Source organism: Erinaceus europaeus, chromosome 2 (genome assembly GCF_950295315.1).
Source record: "Erinaceus europaeus chromosome 2, mEriEur2.1, whole genome shotgun sequence".
NCBI lineage: Eukaryota > Metazoa > Chordata > Mammalia > Eulipotyphla > Erinaceidae > Erinaceus > Erinaceus europaeus.
In genome coordinates, this window is record NC_080163.1 from 44,549,717 (window position 1) to 44,568,848 (window position 19,132).

The 19,132-nt window shown below is 50.4% G+C and overlaps 2 protein-coding genes across 6 annotated transcripts in view; one reads left to right on the forward strand and one right to left on the reverse strand.

Moving 5' to 3' along the window:
• The window catches only part of PFDN1 (prefoldin subunit 1), a 964,801-nt gene that overhangs the window by 316,626 nt on the left and 629,043 nt on the right, over positions 1-19,132 (reverse strand). The gene's annotated exons all lie outside the window — the stretch shown is intronic.
• Positions 12,015-19,132, forward strand: part of PSD2 (pleckstrin and Sec7 domain containing 2) — a 65,688-nt gene continuing 58,570 nt past the window's right edge. The window contains exon 1 of one of the 4 annotated variants that reach the window (XM_060179174.1): positions 12,015-12,391. The gene's annotated coding sequence lies outside the window, so the exon portion shown is untranslated. The remainder of the gene's footprint in view (positions 12,392-19,132) is intronic. The other 3 variants (XM_060179171.1, XM_060179164.1, XM_007517530.3) reach the window with 3 other exon arrangements.

Here is a 19,132-nt window from a genome sequence, read left to right on the forward strand (position 1 = left end):
TTCCCTTTTTGTTGCCCTTGTTTTTCATTGTTGTTGTTATTGATGTTGTCGTTAGATAGGACAGAGAGAAATGGCGAGAGGAGGGGAAGACAGAGAGGGGGAGAGAAAGATAGACATTTGCAGACCTGCTTCACTGCTTGTGAAGTGACTCCCCTACAGGTGGGGAGCCAGGGCTCGAATTGGAATCCTTAGGCTGGTCCTTGCTCTTGGCACCACCTGTGCTTAATCTGCTGTGTTACCGCCTGACTCCTGGGGACAATTACTTTTGAGGCCACAATGCTTGGTTCAGACTGGGGCATATTTCACTGAGTGGATTAACCAGACTGGATCCTGAGACAGTTTAAGTTGTGCTTCTGTTGCTTGCAACCACATACACTGCACCTATAAGAGCTCTTGAATTAGGAAGTGAGGAAGGAGCTAATTAGGGCTTGTAGGATGAGTGGGGCAGGTGGCTCCAGTGACAGTTCCCAGTGAGGGGGCTGAATATACTGAGGACATTCAATTATCTGTACTTGGAAGGAGCAGGGCCATGGGAATACATTTATTTTCTTCCTGTCCTTGGGGAGTTCTCACACTGCAATGGGGAGAAGGACATGAACACTAGTGGGACAAGACTGAGGGATTTTGCTGTGCTAGCTGCAAGCTAATTTAAGGTGGATTGTGTCCAAGGTTGAAGCTGAAAGTGTATGTGTATAATCTCCTCTAAAGAGTTCATCCTGAACTGCTTTGAGTGTAGACAGGAAAGCCTCGTTAAATACATGCAAAGAAATGGAATCTGGGATTTGTCACCCACCAGGGCTGATCTGGGATAGGTCACTTTGACCCTTTCTGAGCTTCAGTGTCCTCATTGGTGGAGTGGTATGCATGTCCATTTTGAGGGTTTCGGTGAGGTTGAAATGAGATAATGTGTGAAATGAGATAATGCCAAGAACTCTGCATGAACCTGGCTCACAAATTTCTCTTAATAAAAGTCAGCTGTGTGATTATAGTGATCTGCTCTCCTAGTCAATGCTTGCCCTTAATGGTGCAGTTCTTATAAGTACCAGCAGGTGGCACCATGACTCCAGAAGAGTCCGTTCCTGGGCAGATTTTTTTTTTTTTTTCCCCCCAAAGGTCTTGGGGTAGGGGGTCTGAATGGATGGTCTCTCATCTCCTGGCCAGTTAGGCCCATTTTTCCTGCTGTGGTGGGGAGAGGTAACTTCAGTCTCTTCTATTCTATGTAATCAGTCCATGGTTCAGGAGAGAGGGACTTGGGTGATCGTGGGGTAGTCAGTGGAGCCTCAGTTTCCTATTTGTGTTGACCTTCTGAGTGTGACCTTCTGAGACGGTCTGGGCAAAGCTGAGGAAATACTGTATTCAGGCTGCACCAGATAGAGTATTTCCTGAGAGAGCATGCGACCCAGGGAGGCTGGTTACAGAGGGTCTGCAGCTGAATCTCAGGGACAGCTGAGTCTGGTGTTGAGGTAGGTGGTGGCCCAGATGACCTCAATTCTCTTTCTTCTGCATGGGAGGCTACCTCCTCACTCAAGCCAAGGTGGTATTTTGTCCAATGATTCAGGTGCTCTGGTAATTCTAGGTTTGGCCAGCAGAGGGAGGAAGAGAGCTTCCCTGGCTGGGCATGGCCTCCCTGTGTCCTTTTTTCTCTTTGGGGAACCTGCCTGCCTTGGCAGAATCTCCTTGGATAAGACTCAACACGTTCCATGCCTTTCTTTTTGAAAAGGGCTAACCTTCTTCTTTCCCGTTTGGTTTCGGGGGGGGGGGTTGAGAATGAGGGTTAGCTTCATTCCTAACTCTGTGCATCTCCCAGCTGAGGCCCGCTCTCCCTGGACTCCCTAACTGGGAGGGGATCACCTGGCTACTCTCATCCCAGTACCAACTTCTTGGGAAGATATGATAGCATTTCCTCCTCAAGGGTAAGGGTGTGTGTTTTTTTTAAACAGCTTTCTTCTTCTTCTTTTTTTTAAATTTATTTATTCCCTTTTGTTTCCCTTGTTGTTTTATTGTTGTAGTTACTACTGTTGTCGTCGTTGTTGGAGAGAAATGAAGAGAGGAGGGGAAGAGAGAGGGGGAGAGAAAGACACCTACAGACCTGCTTCACTGCTTGTGAGGCGACTCCGCAACAGGTGGGGAGCCGGAGGCTCGAACCAGTATCCTTACGCCGGTCCTTGCGCTTTGCGCCACCTGAGCTTAACCTGCTGCGCTATAGCCCCGACTCCCAAGGGTACGGGTTTTGTGGGGGAATCTTTCTATCCTACCATTAACCCAGACCTAGATGACCAGCTGGATCTCCGGAAGCTGCGAATGCTCACCCCATACCACCCTGGCCGGTTCCCTGCATTCTCCTGGACAGGCTCCCAGAGGCCCACAAAGGCCCTCAGACAAAGTTTTGGGCCAGACTTCGCCTGTGCTTAGGACGGGCAGCCGGCTGGCTCTAGGCACTGCGAGTCCCTGGCACTCCTTTTGGGTCTTTGTCCACTAGCCTTGGACCAATGCTGGCTAGATCCTACTTTTTTTTTTTTTTTTTGGATGGGGGAAGAGTGAGACAATCAGCTGTCAGAACCTTGAGCAATCCCTCTTCCCTCCTACCCCCAGGCCTCTCTTGCAGGTGACCTTCTGCCTACCTCTGCTTGCTCAGCCATGCCCTTTCCCCACTGGCCCTTCCCTTGCCTGCAAATCCAAATCCTCACTATCTTTAGGGACCTATTCACATTCCAGCACTCACTTGTTTTTACTCATTCATTCAGTCAACAAATACTTCCTGAGCCCCTACAATACTTCAAGTCCTGTGCTAAAGGCTGGGGATACAATAATAACAAGATACACAATTTCTACCTCATTTGGAATTCAAGGTCCAGGAAGGTAGTAGAAAGGGGTGTCCAAAACCCTCACCTAAATTTGATTTCATCTTGTGACAAATAGAGTGAAATAGATAAGATAAAGTTGCCCACTCCTGAAAGCCACATTCATAGGATGTTTCCCCAGAGAAATCTTTTTTTAAAAAACATGTATCTATTAGAGAGAGTGCACTAGAGTATCTGGCATATGTGATACCAAGGGTGAAACTCAGGACCTCATGCTTAAGAGTCCAACTCTACTGACAGCCTCACCTTCTGAGCCATGAAATCATTTTCTTTATTTAAGAGATTTATTTATCTGTTTGGGAGAGAGAGAGAGAGAAAGAGAAAACACCAGAGTACCACCCTGGCACATCTGATGCTGGGGATCAAACTCCGAACTTCATGCCTGTCAGTTCAGAATTCTGCCACTGTGCTGCAAGAAATCACCTGATGAGCTGTGAGTGTGGAAGGAGGGACTTTGTCTGCCCCTGTCCTACCAGGGCCTGGCGCACAGTAGGTGCTCAACAGATGCTTACTGAATGAATGCAGGAATCATGATCACATGCAGGGACTGTCCAGTGAGAATGGCCTATGATGCTTCCCCCACACACCCAGGAGTAATGCTGCAAATATATGGACCAGACCCAAGGATTGCAGCCCAGGCCTCCCTCTGCCTAGCTCCTCTCTGTAAGGCTTCCCTACACACAGGGTCCTGTCAGCGTCCTAGGGCCCATGCAGGGATTTGTTAATAACTTTAAAAAAATATTCTGGGGGAATGAACCTATGGCTTTGTGCATGAATGATAGTACCACTGAGTGACCTTCCTAACCCAGATTCTTTCTTTTTTTAATATTTATTTATTTATTTATCTATCGCCTCCAGGGTTATTGCTGGGGCTCAGTGCCTGCACTACGAATCCACTGCTCCTGGAGGCTATTTTTTCCCCTTTTGTTGCCCTTGTTGTTTTATTGTTGTTGTGGTTATTATTATTGTTGTTACTGATGCAAGGCTGTTGTTATTGGATAGGACAGAGAGAGAAGGGGAGACAGAGAGGGGGAGAGAAAGATAGATACTTGCAGACCTGCTTCACCATTTGTGAAATGACTGTGTCCCCCCCCCCCCCCCCGCAGGTGGGGAGCCGGGGGCTTGAACTGGGATCCTTATACCAGTCCTTGGCGCTTCACACCCTGTGTGCTTGACCAGCTGCACTACCACCCAAACCCCCCCCCCCCATTTTTTAATTTTTAGACAGAGAAAGAAAAGACACCACAACACCATTCTACTATCCATGGAGTTCCCCCAGTGATGCGCATGATGCAAACTGTATAGTGTCAGGATTCGGACCCAGGATTTTCACTGGATGAGCTATATACCAATCGTTGTTCATATCTTTTTAAAAATGTATTTAGGAGAGAGAGTGAGAGAACCAGAGCATCTCTATCACTCCACCACATGTGATGCTAGGGATTGAACCTGGGATCTCATGCTTCCAAATTCAATGCTTTAGCCACTGCACCACCTCCTGGGCCACATCCATAGCTTTTAAAAAATACTTTGGGAGTGGGTCGGTAGGACAGTGGGTTAAGCACACGTGGCGCAAAGCACAAGGACCTGCGTAAGGATTCCGGTTTGAACCCCCAGCTCCCCACCTGCAGGAGAGTTGATTCACAGGTGGTGAAGCAGGTCTGCAGGTGTCTATCTTTCTCTCCTTCTCTCTGTCTTCCCCTCCTCTCTCCATTTCTCTCTGTCCTATCCAACAATGACATCAATAACAACAACAACAACAACAACAATAACTACAACAATAAAACAAGGGCAACAAAAAGGAAAATAAATAAATAAAATAGATATTAACATTTTTTAAATGCTTTATTCAATTTTATTTTGTTGAATAGAGACAGAGAGAAATCAAGAGGGAAAGGGGAGGTAGGAGAGAGAAAGAGGGATGCCTCCAGCACAACTTCACAGCTCATGAAGCTTCTCTACTGTACATGAGGCCCAGGGGCTTGAACCTAGATCCTTGTGCATGGCAGTGTGTGTGCTCGGTGGGTGTACCTCCACCTGGCCTCAGCATCCACCACTTTTTAAATTTTTTATTTATTAGATAGAGACAGAGAAACTGAGAAGGGAGGGAAATAGAGAGGGAAAGCTACAGAGACATTTTCAGCTCTACTTCACCATTTGTGAAGCTTTACCCCTGCAGGTGGGGCCCAGGGGCTTGATCCTGGATCCTTGTGCATTGTAATGTGTGCACTTAACCAGGTGAGTCACCATCTGGGCCCCCCCAATCCATAACTTTCTATTCACCCTTTCTTTGGCTTATCACCCTTTGCCTGCCTGTTATATGCTGTTGATCAAGGGCTCAGGAGGAGCAGATGACTCAGAATTGAAAATGGTCATTGTTTTCATGGAGTGCATAGTTCTAACGGGAATGGCACAGTGTGCTGTGATCCATGATAGGGGGAAGACAAGGGGAACACGTAAATCTGCAGGGGTGCCCGTCCAGCCAAGGGGCAACTCCTCAGGGAGGCCTCCTCTGACCACCTTGCTAGGTAGGAGCTATTTCACAGACACTGATCCTTTTTCTTCCTTCCCTTCTTCTTTTTTTTTTTAAAAGATACATAGAGGCAGAGAGAATGAAAGAGACCACAGTACAGAAGATTCCTTCAATGCTGTGAATTTCAGGCTCAAACCTGAGTCATGTACATGGTCACTATCCAAGTGACCTATTTTGCTAGCCCTTTTATCATTTTTATTTATTTATCTATTTATTTATTTTTTAATTATCTTTATTTATTTATTGGATAGAGACAGCTAGAAATTGAGATGAAGGGGGAGACAGAGAGGAAGAGAGACAGAGAGACACCTGCAGCACTGCTTAACCATTTGCAAAGCAGGTGGGGACTAGGGGCTCGAACCTGGGTCCTTGAGCATTGCAACATGGGCACTCAACCAGGTGCACCACTACCCGGCCCCCCTACCCCTTTTATTTTTCTTTTAAAGTGCTTTTTTAGTGTTTATGCTTTGGCATGGTCACTGTCTGAGTGTTTCATTGAGTGCCCACTATGTACTATGTGCTCTGCTGGGCCCTGGGTCCTTGTGCACTATAGGATATGTGCTCAACTAGGTATGCTACCACTAAGACCTCTACTTTTTCTTTTTCTTTTTTCTTTTGCCTCCAGGTTTATTTCCGGGGCTACCACTAAGACATCTACCCTTTCTTTCTTTCTTTCTTTCTGCCTCCAGGTTTATTTCTGGGGCTCGGTGCCTGCACCACAAATCCACTCTGTTCCTGGAGACCATCTATTCCTCTTTTGTTGACCTTGTGCTTTTTTTTTTTGTTTTGCCTCCAGGGTTATTGCTGGGGCTCAGTACCCGCACCACGAATCCACTGCTCCTGGAAGCCATTTTTCCCCCCTTTTGTTGCCCTTGTTGTTGTAGTCTTGTGTGGTTATTATTGTTGTTGTTGATGCCATTCGTTGTTGGATAGGACCGAAAGAAACTGAGAGAGGAGGGGAAGACAGAGAGGGGGAGAGAAAGACAGAGACACCTGCAGACCTGCTTCACCGCCTGTGAAGCGACTCCCCTGCAGGTAGGGAGCCAGGGGCTTGAAACGGATTCCTTATGCAGGTCCTTGTGCTTTGTGCCACTTGCGCTCAACCCACTGCGCTACCGCCCAACCCCCCCTTTTTTTTTTTATCATTGTTGTGGTTATTATTATTGTTGTTGTCGTCGGATAGGACGGAGAGAAATCAAGAGAAGAGGGGAGACCGAGAGGGGGAGAGAAAGATAGACACCTGCAGACCTGCTTCACCGCCTGTGAAGCGACTCCCCTGTAGGTAGGGAGCTGGAGGCTTGAACGGGATCCTTATGCCGGTCCTTGCGCTTCCTGCCACGTGCGCTTAACCCTCTGCGCTACCACCCGATTCCGTACTTTTCTTTTTTGCCTCCAGGGTTATTGCTGGGGTTCAGTGCCTGCACCACGAATCCACTGCTCCTGGAGGCCATTTCACTCCCTTTTGTTGCCCTTTTTGTTGTAGCCTCGTTGTGGTTGTTATTGTTGTTGATGCCGTTCGATGTTGGATAGGACAGAGAAATGGAGAGAGGAGGGGAAGACAGAGAGGGGGAGAGAAGGATAGACACCTGCAGACCTGCTTCACTGCTTGTGAAGCGACTCCCCTGCAGGTGGGGAGCCGCAGGCTGGAACCGGATCCTTCTGCCGGTCCTTGCGCTTTGCGCCACGTGAGCTTAAACTGCTGCTCTACAGCCGGACCCCCACTTTTTCTTTTTCTAAAGATTTATTTTCAGGGGCTAGGTGGTAGTACACCTAGCTGAATGCACACGTTAGCATGCACAAAGACCTGGTTCAAGCCCTTGGTCCCCACCTGCAGGGGGGAAGCTTCATGAGCAGTGAACCAGTCCTGCAGGTGTTTCTCTTTTCCCCTCTCGATTTCACCACAGCAGTTATCAGTTTTGGCAGAAGGTGAAGCTGGGGATTGAACCTGTAGCCTTTAAGGCCTCAGGCATGAAAGTTGAAGCTCTAATAGGCAAAGCTATTTTCTGGCCCCTGGGTCATGCTTTGAAAGCAAACCCTTAGAACCTGTGGAGGGACTGGATGTGGGGTGTGAGAAGATGGACTCCCAGGTTTTCAGCATGAGCTACCGTTGTTTGCTGAGATACAGAAGAGGGGGTCAGGTTGGGGTGGGTAAACTGGGGCTGCTCTTCAGATGCTGTAGCAGAGACTTCAGGGCAGCAGCTGAGTCTGTGGGTCTGACCTCAGGGGAAAGAGGCCCAGCTGGGGAATAATATACCGGTGTCATCAGGGTTCTGTTACACTTTAAAGCAAGGTCACTACCAGAGAGAAGATGGAAAAGATAAAGACAAAGGACTGAATCCTGCACTGTTTTGACTTTTCAAGGTCAATAAGCAGCGAAGGAAGAATAGCACAGCCAGGGGAGTAGGGAAGCTGGGGCAGTTGTAGGTTCTGAGAGTCCAGGAGAAAAGGTGCTTCTCGGGGGAGCAGGTATCAGATGCTGTAGTTAAGATGAGAGCTGAGAATTGACTTGTGAGCTTGGCATCGTGGTGAGCTCTAGGAACAAGGCCACAGACATTATTTTCACTTAGCACACTTTAAAAGGATTTGTTTATATTTGATGAGAGGAAGAAAGTGAGAATAGGAGGATCGCTTTGTCATAGCAGTGCTAGGGATGCAGCCTGTAACTTCAGACATGCAAGTCCAGAAGTCAAACATTGAGTCCCCTCTCCAGTCACCAGACCGCAGGAATTCTATGTCGCCTTTCTATTTATTTTAGAGAGAGAGAGAGTCCTTCTGAGTTGTGCAGGTACATAGAAGAGGACACCTCAGTGTAAAGGAAAGAAAGGCAGCTGTCCCTCCAATGCATGCAGCTTTGCACCAGGCATGCTGTCAGTCAGAGGACAGCAGGCTGGGTCTTCACTCCCCCCTCCACCTGAGTGTCCCTCTTGTGTTTCTGTTTTGTGCACAGCTTGCACATCTGTACTCAGCTGCTGTGTTGGCAACCTGACTGAGCAGTGTCAGTAGAATGAGTGTGGGTGAGGGGCTAAGAGCCAGCTTGGAGTTCATTCAGAAGAGACCAGAAGAGGACCAGCATGTTTTAAGGGACTGTTCTATAGCGAGGTCAGAGGAATGGACAATAGCTGGAGTGGACCAGAGGGGCTGGAAGACAGTCTAGTGAAGGTGGGCAAAGGGGAAGGTGTCCAAGGCAGGGAACCAACATGAGCTAAGTAAGGCCATTAGACATGGCTGGAGGAGGGGGTTTAGACCATCATATTTGAGTGTTGGGAAAGGATAGAGGACAGGCAGGTTGGGGCTTTTATCACTGGGGTTTTGGGGACATGGGTGGGACTGGCATATGACTAGACACATGATAGATGTGTAGTGAGCCTTCTATCAACAGTGTGGGGAGTCCCCACTCAGCCCCCACAATTCTAGCCTCAGTTTACAGTGGACAGATGGGGCAGTTGGGTATTTCAGGTGCTCTCTGAGCCTGGGGGGCAGTTGGGGGGTCCCAGATCACTTCTCTCGTTGGTGGTCCTTCGGTCCTGGCCTCTCCTTTACCACCAGCCTCTGTTTAGGCTGAGGAAGAGCAAGAGGCTGCCCAGGCCCAAGGAGGGAGGAGATCTGGGAGGTGTCCCCAGCTCCCACCTACCAGAGGCTGTAGCTGAGTGGCGAGAGCTGTGCTCCCTGCTCCAAGGTGCATTGAGGGTGGTGGTGGTGGTGAATGAAGCCCCTGAACACAAGGCTTCCCAAGTTTCCACTGAGCTTTCCCAGGGACAGCCAGTAACTGGAGGGGGGTGGCACCCTCTGTGGGAGGGAATCATTGGTGCAGCCTCCAGCACCTGCCTCTCCACATCCCCCTCAGGTAGGGGAGGGGAGAAGGCAAGGGAAACCACTTGGAATAAAAGGAAGAAGCTGTTGGTTCCCTTTTTCTCCGGAGGGAGGCTGGAGAAAACAGTGCACTTGACAGCTGCGTGGGGGTAGGGGTATTCTGACCTTGTTTCCTGTCATGAGGCAAAAGTTGCTCTAAGGGAGGACAGCAACAGCCCTCTCTCCTGTGTCCAGGGACACAAAGCACCCTCTTGCACAAAGCACACCTGTGGCCCTGTGACAGCCCTGTTGTGCTTGAGGGAAGCTGTAGACTGCTCCAGGCCACAGGCCATATGACCAGGAAGCTGCAGAAACCAGACCACAGCCCAGGTTCAGAGCTTTGAAGCATGGGGTGCAGATCCAAGCCAGGTGCTAAGTTCTGTGTTAGCCTGGCTTGGATTAAATGGAGATGCCTCTTTTTCCTTCCCTCTTTCCCCTTGCCTCTCCCTCCCCTTTCCCTCTTCCCTCCCAGACATATTTATGTTAGATGCTGAATTTACCCATAGCCCATCAGGGTGGACAGAGGTGTAAGTAATACTTGACCCCTTGGGTACTGGGTGGTGGCTCTCCTGGTAGAGCATAAGTGTTACTGTGTGCATAAATCCTGGTTCAAACCCTTGGTCCCCACTTTCAGGGGGAAAGCTTCACAAGTGGTGAAGCAGTACTGCAGGTGTCTGTTTTTCTCTCTCCCTCTCTATTACTGACTCCATAAAGAAGTCACTCATTGCAATTGGAACAGTGTTGCCTGTTGAGTGCATCTTGTACCATCAATTTCTTTCACCTCCACTGCAGTCCCACAAGAGAGAGCCATCCATATGATAATGTAGATGAGGAAATGGGGGAGGGGCACAAAGATGTTTCATCTGGGACTTGTAGTCCTAGGTCTCAAGGATGTGGGTGTAGAAGCCATGTCCTGTCACCTCCACTTTCCCCCACAGTCTCTGCTGGTTACCACCATCTCTGTCCACAGGTAGCAAAGGGCAGAAGGTAGAGGACCAGGAAGCAGAAAAACCACATTCCCTTTGAATCTTTCCAGAAGATCTGGACACCTGCAATAGAGTGGCCTCCGGTTTGTTTCAGGGCTCTGTGAGAATGTCCTAGGGCTCAGTAAGGGGTGTGTCTGGGGCTTAGCTGCCCAGGTGGGTCTACAGGATCAGACCTCCTGGGACCTTCAGTAAGTGACTTACACTCTTGGGCCCTCAGATCTCTCATCTGGGATATGGATAGTAGGATTTTAATTGTATCCTTTTTATGAATAAATTATTATTTTATTTATTATTATTATTTTTGCCTCCAAGGTTATGGCTGGGTCTTAGTGCCTGTACTTCAAATCCACTGCTCCTGGAGGCCATTCCCCCCATTTTTGTTGCCCTTGTTGTTGTTGTTATTATTGTTACTGTTGTTATTTCTGTTGGATAGGACAGAGAAATTGAGAGAGGAGGAGAAGACAGAGAAGGAGAAAGATAAACACCTGCCGACCTGCTTCACTGCTTGTGAAGCAACTCCCCTGCAGGTGGGGAGCCGGGGGCTCAAATCAGACTGACTCCTTATGCTGGTCCTTGTGCTTTGTGCCATATGTGCTTAACCCACTGTGCTACCGACCGGCCCCCTATTTTTATTTTTTATGAGAGAGCAGATCACCTCTTTGTCATAAGCAGAGCTAGAGACTGAATACAGGGCCTCACATATGCAAGGCATGTGCTGTATTGGAAAGCCACCTCCCTGGCCCCTGTAGGATGGCTTTAAGGGTCAAAATGAAGACATGTAAAGCTCTCATTGTGGACCCTAGTACATGGCAGCTACACAGCAAATATCGGAGGTGTCATCATGGTGAGTGATGCCTCAGCTCCAGCTGTGGCCCAACTTGAAGAAAGGGACCAGTCACAACTCATCCTGCTAACTAGCCTCTCTGAGGTCAGCACATCTTCTTCCTTCCCTTACCCTCTCTCCCTAGAAGACAGGCTGTCTGTGTGTGTGTGTGTGTGTGTGTGTGTGTGTGTGTGTGTGTGTGTAAAAATGACCAGAGAGAGCCTATTTCATGGAGGAAGGGATGTTTAAACAAGGCTGTGAGGATCAAGTAGGAGTTCACTGAGCACAGAGTATCAAATCATGATCAGAAGGAGGTGGGTATTTAGAATACCTTCAGGCTGGAGTAGAATGAGTGGCCTTTTTCTCAGGTGGTTCACCTTCCCCTCCACTCCCCTCCTGTTCTGGCTCCCAGGTCCTGAGATCCCTCTGGGTGGGGACGAATCTTTAGCATGGCCTTTCTTCCACCAGGGCTAGAACTCTGCATCCTTGGTTGGGCCCACATTCCACCCTCCTCCCCAAGGTCTCTCCCCTTTGTCCCACGTCTTTTGCAGTTCCCCTCCCTGTGCCCTCACCCCCTCCACAGAGATCTCTCTCTCTCTGCCTCGGTCAGTCTAGTACCCGCTCTTTTTCTCTGTGACTGACCTTGTCCCATTGTCTCTCTCCACCCGGGTCTCCCTTGGGTGGGTTTGGGGGTTCAAGAAAAGAATCAGACCAGACCCCTAGAGAAGGGGTAGGACCTGGGGCCTCCATCTGGTGGGGGCTGAGCGCGTCTTGTGCGGGGGTGCGGGGGGGGGGGGTGCGGGGGGCCGAGGCTGGGGTCGCTTGGGCCCTGCGGAGGGGGCGGTGCTTGGGTCTGTTGTGGGGTTAGACTACTGCTGGGGCCCCCGCTGGGCTCGGGTGGGGGTGTGTGTGGGGGGCGGAACCTCGCGTGGCGCCCCTCCCCCTACTTTCTTAAAGGGTCGGTGGGAGAGGCTGTGCTGGGTAGCGGATCTACCCACCCCCAGGGCCGAGTGGGGTGCGCGGTTGGACTGGGCGTGGGGGACCCTCTGCCAGCGGGCGGGAGGGCTGGTCCCTCGGTCACAGCCGCCGTGGCCTCGGCTCGCTCAGCTGCCGCCCCGCAGTCTCCCCGCCCTTCCCGCTCCTCCCTCCTCCTCCCTCCTCGCCCGCCTTCCTTCCCTCCAGCCCGCGTCCCCGCGGCTCCCTGCTCCTCCGCGGTCACTCCGGCACCTGAAGGGACACGGCGGGCGGGTGCGGAGCGGGATCCGCGGCAGTGCGGACGGTCAGTCCCCGCGACCCCCATGGCCCTGGCTTGAAGGCTGTACTGGCGGGACCCTGAGCGGTGAGTGGAGCGGTGGGGACACCCTGTCCCCGGGTGGCTTGCTCAGGACCCGCCCCTCCCAAATCCCGCCCGGGGCCCGGAGGGGGCGGGGAGGGCGCCGGCTGGGTGGCGGGGCGACGCCCTCCGCCCTCCTCTCTCTGCCTGGATCTGCTAACAAAGCTGCATTGGGAGAACAACCCCGAGCATCCGAAGGATACGGTTGTCATGGAGATGGGACTGGGATTGAAAGCCGGGAGATGGCCGGGTCTGGGTCAGGGAGTGGGCGCCTCCGGGGAGCTCCAGACCAGCCTCGGGAGTGTCAGGGCCGCTAGCACAATTGTCTCCTGGGTCCCGCCTCCCGAGCCCTCTTTTGTATCCGCTGAGTATATGTGTGTGCATGGGTGATGCCAGTTGCTTCTTGTTAGCCAGATACCCAGGATGTTGGGTGTTGGGGCCTGCCAGGAGCCTCCTTCACCATGGAGCAGCGTGGAGAATTTATTTCTGTTTCCAGTTTTCCAACTTTGACAGGCTGGCTGGGCGGCCAGGCCTTCCCGGGCTCTGCTCTGCTGCTGGAGCAGGGGCTGAATGGGGGCGTGGCAGGCAGTGGGCAAGGCGGGGAGGCTCTCTGGAGAGGCACATAATGGCCGTGGCAGCCTGCCGCAGGGAGGGAGGGATCTTTGGAGCATGCAGCTGGGGCTGGGGTGGGGTAGGGAATCCAGATGTGGGGACCACGCAGCTCTGCTGGGCCCCACTAAGGAGATGGATTCCGATTCTTGCTGTCCCTGGAGGATGGGGAGCTTCTTGAGTCAGAAGTGGAAGCATTGTCTCTGCAGGGAGGGTGTGTGGATGGGGGGGCTTAGCCCTGACCCACCCCTTTGTCTTGGGGCCGTCTGGGGGGGCACCTGGAGGAGAACTGGGAGGTGGTGGTGGAAGCAGCAGTCACAATGGAAGAGGGTCAAAGCTCCTGACAGGCTCTGCTGAATGGGCAGGTGAAAGGGCTCAGGGTTTCGCAAGGGCAGTGAGTGTAGGAGAGGCAACTGGACTTTCCTGGTTTCCCACTCCTTTCTCTTTCTTCCGATTCCTGGAAACAACAGCTGCGTAATGGGAGGGGCAGGGACTCTTGGCAGCTTGAGGGATAGTGGGTAAGGGACTCTGCATCCCCTCAAGTCCAGTTCCCAGCACTGGGTAGACATAGTCCATCTTGTGCACCACCTCTAGGTTAGGGAGGAAGCTTGCCTTTCAGGGAGGCTCCCAGTACTAACCCTAACTCTAACCTGGGGTCTCTGAATCAGTAGAGTGGACCCATAACCACCTCCCATCTCTGGAGGTGAGCTCTGCCCTCCCAAGAGTGCTTCTCCAGCACATGGTGAGAGGCAGTTGCTTTGAATAGACATTGCTACAAAGTTGCCCCCCCCCCCCCCCCAGAAGCTGGGCAGGTCCCTATGCTTAGGGCTGAAACATAGGATTCCTATACTGGGGTGAGTAGGTTGACCAGTTTCAGGGCAAAAGATGCCTGAAACTGGAGCCTGCCCCTGACACAGTGCTTCTTGTAGGGGCTGGAGGGACTCATACCTGGTATCTCTGTAAGGGCCCTGACACAGACTGCCTGCTCTCCTAGAGGGCTTGTCTTGGTCTGTAGCTTGGGATATGCACTCTCTAGCCACTCTCAGTGTCTCTCCTGAGAGGTGGAGCAAATCTAGCTGGCAAGGACTTCTCTCTTGACAGAACCCAGAGCGGGACTCTGGAGTATTACCTTGTCCAACTTTCATAATCAAGCACTTTCACCATGCTGAGTACTGTCATGCACACAGCACCTTTGGCATGTGTGTGTGTGTGCGCATGTGCACACAAAACAGCTATATGGAAGAGGAGGCTGAGACTCAGAAGAAATTGCTTGTTGAGAGTCACCTGACTAGTAAGGAATGGCAAGTTTGCACCTGGGCAGTACTGCCTGGTACTTAGATCTGTGTCCCCAATCTCATCTTCTTCTCCCCCTGGAGGGGCAAGTTAGGAGAAAGGTGGGTCTGAGTGTCTTGGGGGGGGGGGGAACTGAGGCACTAAGCTGAGGTTTTCTGGAGAGGTAGAATCCAGGCAATCCCATTCCGGATGTTGCTTTGCGGAATGACACTGTCTCTTGCAACAGACATCCTTTGCCAGATGGTCTTTTCCAGGAAAATCTGTTTTGAGCGGTATCTTATGTCTGAAGCTCCATATTTAGCCTAGCTCCTCACTTCGTAGGATACACTCAGGCTGTCACCCATGGAAGGATGTTTTGGGGGAGGGTGGGCTGGGGCCAGACTTGCCTCCTTGCCACAGATCAGCAGAGGTGGGGCAGGGCCCATGTTCCTGCCAACCTAGCCCCAGGGGTTCAGGGCTGCCTTGCTGGCCTCCTTGGTTTATTCCTGCTAAGTCCCTTCAGATCTGCTTCCAGGTAAGTCTTCTTCCCTTGGGTCTGATCTTCCTAAGTGGCCAGCTGCATGTGACCCATTGGTTTCTAGCCCAGTGCAGGCCCATAGCTAGTCCTCTCCTCTGACCCCTGCCCCAGCCGGCTCCATCCACCCTGAGCTGCCTCTGTTGTGTCTTCCAACTCCCTCACCTCTCTCCTATGCTCACCCACCATAACTTTTTTTTTTTAAACCAGAGTACTGCTCAACTCTGGCTTATGGTAGAGCCTGGAATTGAATTTGGGATATTGGAGTTTCAGTCATGATTGTCTTTTTGCATAACCTTTATGCTATCTCCCCCACCCTCCCTGTATATCTTTTTGTCTTATCAAATCTGATAGTACAACTAATACCTACCTACCTTCATCCAGAGGCCTAATTACCAATTATTGATATATTTCTATATTTTCTACCCAATCTCTCTCTGAAACTTTTGAAAGTAAGTTGCAGACATTATAGAACTTCACCTCTGACTATTACAGCGTGGGTTTCTTGAGACAAGGATATTTTGCAGTTTGGTTCTGCTAGGAGCACCCTCACAAAGTTGAACATCATTATGATTTAACCTAATGTGTAATTCGTATTCATTTCTCTAACTGACCCAGTAATGTCCTTTATAGCTGTTGAAACTGAAATTTATTTTATCAAGGATTCACATATTGTATCTGCTGACTTTGGCTCTTTAGTCACCTTTAATCTGGAATGATCCCTTTGAATTTTAATTCTTTAATCCTTTATGGCATTGTCAATTTTATAGAGTGCTAGTCAGTTCTCTTACAGAATGTTCCACATTCCGGATTTGTCTTGCCACTTCTTCACGAGGAGATTCAGGTTAAAAAAAAAATTTTTTTTTTTGGACAAAAATATCCCATAGGTGTTGTGTTCTTAGTGCATTCCATCAGCAGGCACATGTCATTAGCTTGCCCTATAATAGGTGGTGCAAAGTTAGGTCACTTAGCTAAGGAGTTCCTTTGTTTCATTCCTGCTTTTTCTTCTCTGCTACTTGCAGAAGTGGCATCTGCCTGGACACCCATGGACCAGGCCAGCCAAACAACCTGACCCCCTTCTGGGGTCCTTGGCTGGAGAAGGTTGATTAAACATACACTGATAAACTTTCAAGGAGCTCACAACCTTAGAGGTGAGAGTGTGGGGTTTATACAACTCAGGGAAGGTTTTGTCAGGGTGAAAGAGAAGTTCAGAGAATAGTGAGGGGCCTAAAGGAGGGGTAAGGGGAGTAGAGGGGGCAAGGCAGGAAGAAAGGGAATGGGGCAGGGCCATATCTGGAGCCACTGTAGGGCTTCTTAGGGGAGTGATGAGGCAGGTGTGTGTGTAGGGTGGGGTAGGGTGGGCAGGGTGGCTTGGCAGCCGGGTGGAAAGGAGGCCACTCAGGAAGCTGTGATGTAGTCTAGAGCTAGATGCTGAGACCCTGGACTTGGGACCCCATAGGGGATGTGTGCAAGGAGTAGGGGTGTGCTGTACTGAACCTACTGGGACTGAAGGGGCTGAGAGAAGTTTAAGAGACACAGTGGACAGGTGTTGGCTTGACTAGATGGGAGAAGGTGATGGTTGGTGCATTGTTTATGTGAGGGTAAATATTTATTCATGAGAGAGGCAGAGAGAGAGAGAGAGAGAGAGAGAGAGAGAGAGAGAGAGAGAGCAGATATGAACTACAGCATCAGTGTGGCATATGTGATACCAGGGGCCTCATGCTTGAGAGCCTAACACTTCATCCACTGCACTACCTCCCGGGTCGTGAGGCTTCAGATTCTTTCCAGCTCAGAGGAAGAGTTCTCAGGAAGTTCATTACCCCAGCTGCTGGCTGGCACCTGTACCCTTGGGGCTTCTTTTGGGATGAAGGCAGAGGGAAATGATGGTGGGCATTCAGGCACTGGTGGTGGTAGTAGGGAGTTTTGAGAAAGTTCAGGGGCTCACTTAGATTCAGCTACCCCTATAAAAGCCAGGATAATTCTCTCCTTGCAGGATTCCAACCTGCTTATATCACTTTGCTTCTTCATTCTGCCTGGCACCTGAACATGGTGGGTTCCAGTGCCCAGCTTGCTCCATGTCTGCACTTGAGCAGTAGAATTAGGCTGAGGAAAGCAGCACTCTGCTCTCAGAGTGACTTCCAGTGGATCCTTATTGCTATCCTGCAGTCCATCTATGATCTGCTGCTGAAAGAATTGTTGTACATTCTCTTCTACTCTGAACACTTGCCCCTCAGCTGATGGCATCACTTCTTGCTTCTTAGACAAAGTGGGGCCAATCTACATCTCCTCAGGCCCCCAGAGCTGCACCCACCTAGCTGCCAACACCTGCCTTTCTCCTGCCACTGTAGATGATTCCTCTCTGAAAGGGTTGTTAGATTTACTGTCTCCATGTTCTCTTGTTCCACAGTCTCATGACAGTTTCAAACTTGGAGACAAGTAGGTGAAGGTATATTGACCCTCCAGAATCCCTTCTATACTCTTTCCCATTTTGTACCATGTGCTGCCCACTTCATCCAGCCCCAGGGAGACCAGTTAGGGGTGAATGGAGATAGTTTCAAACAGGCAGACAGTGAAGAGAGAATGTATTGGCCCTCTAGAGCCCCTTCTGTACTTTTTCCGTTTTGCGCCACATGCTGCTGACCTCATCCAGCCCCAGGGAAACCACTGCCTGTCTCAGACCCTGTGCTGAAGGCCTAAAGCAGAGAAAGGAGAGAACAAGCAGAGGAGAGAGGGGCTAGTAGGGTAGGGAGCCAGTTAAGAGGAGCTACATAATTAAGAAGCTGGGGAGGATGTGAGGAGAAAGCTCACAGAGGAGGCTAAGAGATGTCTTTAGGGTTAATGAAACTGAACAGAGAAGAGAGGCTGCGATTTCTTGCTTCTTTCTTTGGGTGTGTGGGGGTGCTGTGCAAAGGTTAAACCCCTGGTGTCTGTCCCATCTCTGTGCTTCAGCTATGGTAGGGCTGGCTGGGGGTACTTTGTCTTAGTCATTTCACTGTGGTGCTTGGCATTCAACTCTGAATCCCTGGTCTTAGGAGTGAGATGTGGTTTGTGAAATAGGGTGAGTCCCAGGTGCCTCTTGCCATTCCAACTTAGGCTTTTGTTTTCCCAGATAACTGAGGAATCAACCTGTAGAGAAGACAGATGGGGGCAAGTTTTAGAATTTGACAGCAGGCAATTGTGAATTTCATCAATGCTGAGGGCTCTGTAAGCCAGCATGCAGATGTATGCAAATACCAAGCAAATGAAGGAGCTAAGTAGCTGGGGGTGGGAAGAGAAATAAGCCAGGAGCTGTCAAGCAATGACCTTTATAGAACTCCTTCAGGGCCCCTGGAAGTCCCAGCAGATCAAGGGGCACATGTAGATAAAATGCAAATATGAGCCAAATTCCAGGGACCTCTTGAGTGCCTGATTGGTGGTGGGGGAAGAGGGAGAAGAGACATTCCACATCCTCACAGCCTGAGGCAAAGCTGGCTCCTCAGGGACCAAGTAGAGAGGAAAAGAGAGGGGGTGGTGTTGGGTTCCTTAATAACCCTAAATTGTTGTCACCTGAAGGGAATGGGTGCCTTTCCTGGTCTTTGTACCTGGTGTGACTTTTGTGCCTTGAGATAGAAAGATGGGAGTGATCCTGGCCTGGGAGGATGTGTGTTGAGGCAAGGTGTAGAGGGTCCTCACCTGCCTGGGGCCGTCTCTGGGTCCTCTCTTCCTCCTGCTTCTACCCTCAGGCTAGACCTTTGGCAGGCTGTCTAGGCAAATGCATCTAGTATCCACTGGGTGCTATGTGCTCTCCTGTCTCTCCCTCCCCTAGAGTGGACAACTAGACCACTCCCCTGCAGACCTGAGGGAGGGTTCTGGAAAAAATGGCCCCTGCTGTGGTCCAGGAGGTGTTGCAGTGGATAAGTCATTAGACTCTCAAGCATGAGGTCTCAAGTTCAATCCATGGCAGCACATGTACCAGAGTGATATCTAGTTCTTTTTCTCTCTCCTCCTGTCTTTTTTATTAATAAATAAAATCTTAAAAAAATAAGAAAGAAAAGGGGGTCGGGCAGTAGCGCAGCGGGTTAAGTGCATGTAGCGCAAAGCACAAGGACTGGTGGAAGGATCCTGGTTTGAGCCCCTGGCTCCCCACCTGCAGGGGAGTCGCTTTACAGGCAGTGAAGCAGGTCTGCAGGTGTCTGTCTTTCTCTCCCCCTCTCTGTCTCCCCCTCCCCTCTCGATTTCTCTCTGTCCTATCCAACAACAAATGACATCAACAACAACAATAATAACCACAACAAGGCTACAACAACAAGGGCAACAAAAGGGGAAAAAATGGCCTCCAGTAGCAGTGGATT